This window comes from Salmo salar, unplaced genomic scaffold, assembly GCF_905237065.1.
Source record: "Salmo salar unplaced genomic scaffold, Ssal_v3.1, whole genome shotgun sequence".
Lineage (NCBI taxonomy): Eukaryota > Metazoa > Chordata > Actinopteri > Salmoniformes > Salmonidae > Salmo > Salmo salar.
Genome location: NW_025549734.1, coordinates 14,152 through 24,344, shown reverse-complemented (window position 1 = coordinate 24,344; position 10,193 = coordinate 14,152). Strand labels below are relative to the sequence as shown.

The following is a 10,193-nucleotide window of genomic DNA, read 5'->3' as shown; positions in this document are numbered from 1 at the left end:
AACTTCCTCAGACAATTCCTCAGACGATGCAATCTCTGGCCTCTTGACCTCATCCTTGACCTTTGCCTGGCCAGTCAATGGGGACCTGGGGTGGACATGCGGATGGGTCTGTCTCATCCGGGCAGGAGGGCCGGAAACCAGGGGGTGGGATGGGACAGCAAATCGGTGTGAAGCGTGTGGGTGTGACGTCTTGGACGTTGAATGAGGCCATCTTTCAGGGGAGGTGCAGCTCTGTGTGTCCAGAGGGGGAAAGATTGAATGTTTCTTAGATGGGTCCTTCTGGGTGCCGGCAGCATGCTGGTCTGGCTCCGAATGGCTGTTGGCGAGGAACCTGTGGAGGTTGTACCAGGGGAAAGCTGGCAGTGTCGGGGAGACGGGACAAAGAATGGAGGTGGAGCGCTGCTTGATCACCCCTTTATCCACCCCAATCTGTATGATGACAGACACATTTTTATTACTTAATAGCTTGATGGTCATTGTTATTACTATCTTAAAACAATTACATGTGTATGGGTAATAAATATCATAAAGAAAACACGTTTTATTACTGTATATTAGCCTATTAGGAAAATGGGAACACTTTTGGAATCATTCCAATTCAGAAATTCCTCCATTCTCTTTCAACTTTATTCTAAGAATGCAAACCTTCCTAAGAATACTACCATTGCAGAATGCAGACCTTCCTCAGAATACTACCAGTGCAGAACGCAGGCCTTCCTCAGAATACTATCAGTTCAGAATACAGACCTTCCTCAGAATACTACCAGAGCATAATGCCGACAGAACTCATAATACTACCAGTGCAGAACGCAGACCTTCCTCAGAATGCTACCAGTGCAGATTCTAGACCTTCTTAAGAATACTACCAGTGCAGAACGCAGACCTTCCTCAGAATACTACCAGTGCAGAACGCAGGCCTTCCTCAGAATACTACCAGTGCAGAATGCAGACCTTCCTCAGAATACTACCATTGCAGAATGCAGACCTTCTTAAGAATACTACCAGTGCAGAATGCAGACCTTCTTAAGAATACAACCAGTGCAAAACGCAGACGTTCCTCAGAACACTATCAGTGCAGAATGCAGACCTTCTTAAGAATACTACCAGTGAAGACGCAGGACTTCCTTAGAATACTACCAGTGCAGAATGCAGGCCTTCCTCAGAATACTATCAGTTCAGAATACAGAACTTCCTCAGAATACTACCAGAGTATAATGCCGACAGAACTCATAATACTACCAGTGCAGAACGCAGACCTTCCTCAGAACACTATCAGTGCAGAATGCAGACCTTCTTAAGAATACAACCAGTGCAAAAACGCAGACGTTCCTCAGAACACTATCAGTGCAGAATGCAGACCTTCTTAAGAATACTACCAGTGAAGACGCAGGACTTCCTTAGAATACTACCAGTGCAGAATGCAGGCCTTCCTCAGAATACTATCAGTTCAGAATACAGACCTTCCTCAGAATACTACCAGAGCATAATGCCGACAGAACTCATAATACTACCAGTGCAGAACGCAGACCTTCCTCAGAACACTATCAGTGCAGAATGCAGACCTTCTTAAGAATACAACCAGTGCAAAACGCAGACGTTCCTCAGAACACTATCAGTGCAGAATGCAGACCTTCTTAAGAATACTACCAGTGAAGACGCAGGACTTCCTTAGAATACTACCAGTGCAGAATGCAGACCTTCCTCAGAATACTACCAGTGCAAAACGCAGACGTTCCTCAGAACACTATCAGTGCAGAATGCAGACCTTAAGAATACTACCAGTGCATAATGCAGACCTTCTTAATAATACTACCAGTGCAGAATGCAAACCTTCCTCAGAATACTAGAAGTGCAGATTCTAGACCTTCTTAAGAATACTACCAGTGCATAATGCAGGCCTTCTTAAGAATACTACCAGTGCAAAACGCAGACCTTCCTCAGAATCAAATCAAATCAAATTTATTTTTATATAGCCCTTCGTACATCAGCTGATATTCTCAAAGTGCTGTACAGAAACCCAGCCTAAAACCCCAAACAGCAAACAAAGCATGTGAAAGAAGCACGGTGGCTAGGAAAATCTCCCTAGGAAAAACTCCCTAGAAAGGCCAAAAACCTAGGAAGAAACCTAGAGAGGAACCAGGCTATGAGGGGTGGCCAGTCCTCTTCTGGCTGTGCAGGGTGGATATTATAACAGAACATGGTCAAGATGTTAAAATGTTAAAATGTTCATAAATGACCAGCATGGTCAAATAATAATAATCATAGTAGTTGTCGAGGGTGCAACAAGCACGTCCGGTGAACAGGTCAGGGTTCCATAGCCGCAGGCAGAACAGTTGAAACTGGAGCAGCAGCACGGCCAGGTGGACTGGGGACAGCAAGGAGAACACTATCAGTGCAGAATGCAGACCTTCTTAATAATACTACCAGTGCAGAATTCAGAGCTTCCTGAGAATACTACCAGTGCAGAATGCAGACCTTCCTCAGAATACTACCAGTGCAGATTCTAGACCTTCTTAAGAATACTACCAGTGCAGAATGCAGAACTTCTTAAGAATACTACCAGTGAAGACGCAGGACTTCCTTAGAATACTACCAGTGCAGAATGCAGACCTTCCTCAGAATACTACCAGTGCAAAACGCAGACTTTCCTCAGAACACTATCAGTGCAGAATGCAGACCTTCTTAAGAATACTACCAGTACATAATGCAGACCTTCTTAATAATACTACCAGTGCAGAATGCAGACCTTCCTCAGAATACTAGAAGTGCAGATTCTAGACCTTATTAAGAATACTACCAGTGCAAAACGCAGACCTTCCTCAGAACACTATCAGTGCAGAATGCAGACCTTCCTCAGAACACTATCAGTGCAGAATGCAGACCTTCCTCAGAATACTACCAGTGCAACACGCAGACGTTCCTCAGAACACTATCAGTGCAGAATGCAGACCTTAAGAATACTACCAGTGCATAATGCAGACCTTCTTAATAATACTACCAGTGCAGAATGCAGACTTTCCTCAGAATACTAGAAGTGCAGATTCTAGACCTTCTTAAGAATACTACCAGTGCAGAATGCAGACCTTCTTAAGAATACTACCAGTGCAAAACGCAGACCTTCCTCAGAACACTATCAGTGCAGAATGCAGACCTTCTTAATAATACTACCAGTGCAGAATTCAGAGCTTCCTGAGAATACAACCAGTGCAGAATGCTGACCTTCCTCAGAATACTACCAGTGCAGATTGCAGACCTTCCTCAGAATACTTCCAATGTGCAGTTTTTTTCTTGCCTTCTTATTTCACTATTCTATCTATTTAGATCTAATTTCTGTTTATCAGGATTGGGAACATCTAAAGCAACTACAGTATACCTACTGATATGAAAGTCTGATTAAAGAAAACTGCTCTTGTTACCTCCTCCAAGAGTTGGTGCAGCCTAAATATTTCTCCATACAGCGCCTTAATCTCCCTCATGTTTCCTCGCTCAGTTCTCCATGTCTCTCTAGCCAATCTCCAATGGGCGCGGTCAAGGTCATGGATATCCTCCCGCATGCCTAGTTCAACCTGGGTTCCCTTCTCATTTAGCCTCTTCTTTTTCCTCTTCTTCTGGGTTGAATCGATGTCCTCCTTGCCCTGCCTACACACCTTTGGGGCAGTAGGGATATTGAGAATAGAACATGGTATATCATTCCGGAACTCCAATTTGAGCAGCAGCAGTTGAAAAATGAGCTCCTACAAATATTGAAATTTACATGGTTTTTAGAGTGAAGTACATCGGAAAAAAGCAAAAGAAAACTGCAAGACTGAATAGGAGAAAAAACAAGCAACAAACAAAGAAGATAGGCTTTTGAAAAATAACTATTTTTCATAAAATTGTGGTTATCTTAGCTAGCTGAATTGTTTACCAGTTGCTAAGCAGTTGCTAGGGACTCTTTTGGAAGAAGCTAGCTAGCTAACGAAGAACAACAAAGAATATCTAGTTAACAGAAGAAAAGAAAGAGAAAATCAGGACAGAAGAAAAAGGATATCAAAGTGAAACAGTTCTCTAAAGACACAAGAGACAATAATACAAGAAACAACACTTCTGTAGCTTGTCAACTATGTGTCTGTCTATCCCTGTTCTCTCCCCTCTGCACAGGCCATACAAATGCTTCACACCGTGTGGCCGCTGCCACTCTAACCTGGTGGTCCCAGCACGCACGACCCACGTGGAGTTCCAGGTCTCCGGCAGCCTCTGGAACTGCCGGGCTGCAGCCAACAAGGCTGAGTTCATCTCAGCCTATGCTACCCTCCAGTCCCTAGACTTCCTGGCGCTGACGGAAACATGGATTACCACAGATAACACTGCTACTCCTACTGCTCTCTCTTCGTCTGCCCACGTGTTCTCGCATACCCCTAGAGCATCGAGCCAGCGGGGTGGTGGCACTGGAATCCTCATCTCTCCCAAGTGGACATTCTCTCTTTCTCCCCTGACCCATCTGTCTATCTCCTCATTTGAATTCCATGCTGTCACAGTTACCAGCCCTTTCAAGCTTAACATCCTTATCATTTATCGCCCTCCAGGTTCCCTTGGAGAGTTCATCAATGAGCTTGACGCCTTCATAAGTTCCTTTCCTGAGGATGGCTCACCTCTCACAGTTCTGGGTGACTTTAACCTCCCCACGTCTACCTTTGACTCATTCCTCTCTGCCTCCATCTTTCCACTCCTCTCCACTTTTGACCTCACCCTCTCCCCTTCCCCCCCTACTCACAAGGCAGGCAATACGCTTGACCTCATCTTTACTAGATGCTGTTCTTCCACTAATCTCATTGCAACTCCCCTCCAAATCTCCGACCACTACCTTGTATCCTTTTCCCTCTTGCTCTCATCCAACACTTCTCACTCTGCCCCTACTCGGATGGTATTGCGCCGTCCCAACCTTCGCTCTCTCTCTCCCGCTACTCTCTCCTCTTCCATCCTATCATCTCTTCCCTCTGCTCAAACCTTCTTCAACCTATCTCCTGATTCTGCCTCCTCAACCCTCCTCTCCTCCCTTTCTGCATCCTTTGATTTTCTCTGTCCCCTATCCTCCAGGCCGGCTCGGTCCTCCCCTCCTGCTCCGTGGCTCGACGACTCACTACGAGCTCACAGAACAGGGCTCCGGGCAGCCGAGCGGAAATGGAGGAAAACTCGCCTCCCCTGCGGACCTGGCATCCTTTCACTCCCTCCTCTCTACATTCTCCTCTTCTGTCTCTGCTGCTAAAGCCACTTTATACCACTCTAAATTCCAAGCATCTGCCTCTAACCTTAGGGAAGCTCTTTGCTACCTTCTCCTCCCTCCTGAATCCTCCTCCCCTCCCCCCTCCTCCCTCTCTGCGGATGACTTCGTCAACCATTTTGAAAAGAAGGTTGACGATATCCGATCCTCGTTTGCTAAGTCAAACGACACCGCTGGTCCTGCTCACACTGCCCTACCCTGTGCTTTGACCTCTTTCTCCCCTCTCTCACCAGATGAAATCTCGCGTCTTGTGACGGCCGGCCACCCAACAACCTGCCCACTTGACCCTATCCCCTCCTCTCTTCTCCAGACCATTTCCGGAGACCTTCTCCCCTACCTCACCTCGCTCATCAACTCATCCTTGACCGCTGGCTACGTCCCTTCCGTCTTCAAGAGAGCGAGAGTTGCACCCCTTCTGAAAAAAACCTACACTCGATCCCTCCGATGTCAACAACTACAGACCAGTATCCCTTCTTTCTTTTCTCTCCAAAACTCTTGAACGTGCCGTCCTTGGCCAGCTCTCCTGCTATCTCTCTCAGAATGACCTTCTTGATCCTAATCAGTCAGGTTTCAAGACTGGGCATTCAACTGAGACTGCTCTTCTCTGTGTCACGGAGGCTCTCCGCACTGCTAAAGCTAACTCTCTCTCCTCTGCTCTCATCCTTCTAGACCTATCTGCTGCCTTTGATACTGTGAACCATCAGATCCTCCTCTCCACCCTCTCCGAGTTGGGCATCTCCGGCGCGGCCCACGCTTGGATTGCGTCCTACCTGACAGGTCGCTCCTACCAGGTGGCGTGGCGAGAATCTGTCTCCGCACCATGCGCTCTCACCACTGGTGTCCCCCAGGGCTCTGTTCTAGGCCCTCTCCTATTCTCGCTATACACCAAGTCACTTGGCTCTGTCATATCCTCACATGGTCTCTCCTATCATTGCTATGCAGACGACACACAATTAATCTTCTCCTTTCCCCCTTCTGATAACCAGGCGGCGAATCGCATCTCTACATGTCTGTCAGACATATCAGTGTGGATGACGGATCACCACCTCAAGCTGAACCTCGGCAATTCGGAGCTGCTCTTCCTCCCGGGGAAGGACTGCCCATTCCATGATCTCGCCATCACGGTTGACAACTCCCTTGTGTCCTCCTCCCAGAGTGCTAAGAAACTTGGCGTGATCCTGGACAACACCCTGTCGTTCTCCACTAACATCAAGGCGGTGGCCCGATCCTGTAGGTTCATGCTCTACAACATTCGCAGAGTACGACCCTGCCTCACACAGGAAGCGGCGCAGGTCCTAATCCAGGCACTTGTCATCTCCCGTCTAGATTACTGCAACTCGCTGTTGGCTGGGCTCCCTGCCTGTGCCATTAAACCCCTACAACTCATCCAGAACGCCGCAGCCCGTCTGGTGTTCAACCTTCCCAAGTTCTCTCACGTCACCCCGCTCCTCCGCTCTCTCCACTGGCTTCCAGTTGAAGCTCGCATCCGCTACAAGACCATGGTGATTGCCTACGGAGCTGTGAAGGGAACGGCACCTCCATACCTTCAGGCTCTGATCAGGCCCTACACCCAAACAAGGGCACTGCGTTCATCCACCTCTGGCCTGCTGGCCCCCCTACCTCTGAGGAAGCACAGTTCCCGCTCAGCCCAATCAAAACTGTTCGCTGCTCTGGTACCCCAATAGTGGAACAAGCTCCCTCACGACGCCAGGAAAGCGGAGTCAATCACCACCTTCCGGAGACACCTGAAACCCCACCTCTTTAAGGAATACCAAGGATAGGATCAAGTAATCCTTCTAACCCCCCCCCTTAAAAGATTTAGATGCACTATTGTAAAGTGGTTGTTCCACTGGATATCATAAGGTGAATGCACCAATTTGTAAGTCGCTCTGGGAAAGAGCGTCTGCTAAATGACTTAAATGTAATGTAATGTAATGTATATTTTATTTTACGCATTGGATTATTATGTACCTTCCATTGTATTTCATTGATATAGAATATCAATAAGGTATAATGTTGACACTCGATCAAGCCGTAGTTAGTACAACGTTTACACTGATTGTCCATACATGATTAGTCTGGACCACTTTAGTGGGTCGTAGATTTATCTTGCAGATGGGACTTACATTAAGGCTGGGGAGTTGTGAGGAGTTGTGAGGCTGGTGTGTTCTGGGCCTGTGGAGTTCAGTAGTTCCTGTGCAGAAATCGTCCTGTGCAGTCCGATTTGCCCATGGCTAGAAATGAAAATGATGACAAACATGCAGTTAGTAATGAGGTTATTGTTATTTTCAATCTTAGAAAAGCTCATAGGCCTGTATGTCAAAGTGATGATTTTAAATCACTGGAGTTTTGACTATGAGGGTGGTGAGAGAAAAGAGATTCTAACCATTCTTATGATGAGCCTTGGGAAGGAGAACTTTCCCATAGTTCCTTCAATTACAGTAATCCTGAAAAAGGTACAATATGGCTTAAAAATATTATTATATTATTTAAATCATCACAATTAAATTGTGTCACAAAGTAGGCCTTTTCACACTAAATCACAAGTGGTCACAACTACTTACCACCAATCAATCACTTCAAAAATAACCATCCAAAATATAGCAATGATTTTGACCCTGAATTGAACTTGTAAGTGTTGCCGTAAATGGCAAACCATTTAGGCTGTCATCAGAATACAATTATTTATGACATCACAATTGTGATGTAATGTGGTGCCATGGGAGACCACACCCACCCTGACAGACAACAAATCACCAGAGCCACATAGGCCTATTAACCAATTAATCCACTTCTATTTTTGAAATACAGTATTTTTAGTACTAGTAAGCTCATAAACATAGTAAAAACCACACTGTAGCAATGTGTATCACTTCACAGCTACTGTCCATGATGCATCATGAGTGTTTGTCCTCTGATGGGACCCTATTCCCTACATAGTGTACTACTTTTGAACATGGCTGATAATGTACTTTATAGGGTTGATTTGGGATGCACAAGGACTATGTAAAAAGTACCTTTGTTCGTCCTCACAATCAGTTTCGCGTTGACATTAACTCTTTTTGCTAAGTGAAAATCATGGGACAACAAGAAAGAAATGTATTCATAATAAAAACTGTACGTGTTGTAATTTCAATGTAGATTCCAGTTGTAAATGGTAGACATTGTACAACAAGGTAACTCTTCAGGATGTGGCAGAGTATGAAAATCTTTGCACTGTCTCTGATGCAGGTGTTTTTTCCCCCCACTCATTATGACATCACTGTGACGTCATATGGGGGACACTTTGCCCGAGTTTGGCATCTCCGGGGATAATGTGCTGTGTGCAGACCACTTTCACGCATATGCACTAGTGCAATCATTGTATTTCCCCCTGCATGAATGTACAATTGCAACATTACAGATTTTTTTACAATTGTGCGTCACCCTATGGGACTCCCCAATCACGGCCGAATGTGATACAGCCTGGATTCAAACCAGGGACTGTAGGGACGCCTCTTGCACTGAGATGCAGTGCTTCAGACCGCTTCGCCACTCGGAAGGCCAATATAAATGCAACTTCAAAGAATTTACTGAGTTACAGTCAATATAAGGAGGTCAATTGAAATGAATTCATTAGTCCGGATTTAATCTATGGATTTCACATGACTGTACAGGGGCACAGCCATTGGGTTGGCCTTGGAGGGCGCACCCACTTGCAGCCAGGCCCAGCCAATCAGAATGAGTTTGTCCCCACAAAAAGGCATTATTATATGCAAATACTTGTCAGCCTCCCTCCCAGCGTGGCTACAAATTCTCTAAAAAGATGTTTGAGGAACCTTATGGTTGAAAAATTAACATTCAATTATCTAGCAACAGCTCTGGTGGACATTCCTGCAGTCAGCATGCCAATTGCACACTCCCTCAAAACTTGAGGCATCTGTGGCATTGTATTGTGACACAACTGCGCATTTTAGGGGATTTTTATTGTCCCCAGCACAAGGTGCACCTGTGTAATGATCATGCTATTTAATCAGCTTCTTGATATGCCACACCTGTCAGGTGGATGGATTACCTTGGCAAAGGAGAAACACTCACTAACAGCGATGTAAACAAATTTGTGCACAAAATGAGAGAAATAAGCTTTTTTTGCATATGGAATATTTTTCAGATTTTTTATTTCAGCTCATGAAACATGGGACCAACACTTTACATGTGTGTATATTTCTGTTCAGTGTACATTTCCAAGGCAACGAATCCTCTAAAACGAACCTTCTCTGGGGTAGGCTAACTCGGAGCTTTCTCATATATCCTGAATGAAGTGTCTGATTTGCGAGGACCAATGAAATCAGATCGATAGGAGTGGGGGAGGAAGGGGCTTGTGCATTGATAAGCATATCAAAGACGTTAACAATAGATAATAAAATATGGCACTTTTGCCCATAAGATGGCTCTAATTTTGACTATTTTACACCATAGCCTGATAAAATTTGCAATAACTATTCTAGAGTAAAGACGTCCCCATACATAGGTTCAGTTTGCTCCTAGCAGAACTCGGCTAGGCGATGCAAACTTCTGTGCTCACACTTCCTAAAGACCTTGGCTTGAAAAACTAGGAGAAAGAGGCAATATTACTGTTTGTCTCTCTTGAGCCACCGTAGTAACAATATAGCCAGAAACACTTCCTCAAAGTAGATACATCAAGAAATCTGTATTGAATTTTTAAAGTTTTTGCAGAGGAGGTCTTAGACGCACAATTACACATCAGTTTAGTGCAGTAATTCTCAAGTGAATGATAGCAAACACTTCATTGAAGAATCCCGTCCATAGTTCCCACCCCTACTGTGAACCAATCACTGATGAAGGGGTGTAGACTTTGACTACCAAACTTCGACTTGCCTCAACAAAAGAATTGGTGTATGCAAACAGCTGAAAAAAACCTACCATTCACCAA

At 45.3% G+C, this 10,193-nt stretch overlaps 1 long non-coding RNA gene across 1 annotated transcript; it reads right to left on the bottom strand.

Annotated features, from left to right (window-relative positions):
- Positions 1-13: 13 nt before the first annotated feature.
- Positions 14-8,367, bottom strand: LOC106590851 (uncharacterized; the record flags this gene model as incomplete). Its single annotated transcript, XR_006767529.1, has 5 exons — positions 8,278-8,367; positions 7,647-7,707; positions 7,387-7,494; positions 3,417-3,647; positions 14-429 (listed from the first exon to the last, which is right to left on the bottom strand). It is a non-coding gene; the product is annotated as an uncharacterized lncRNA (long non-coding RNA).
- Positions 8,368-10,193: the final 1,826 nt, after the last annotated feature.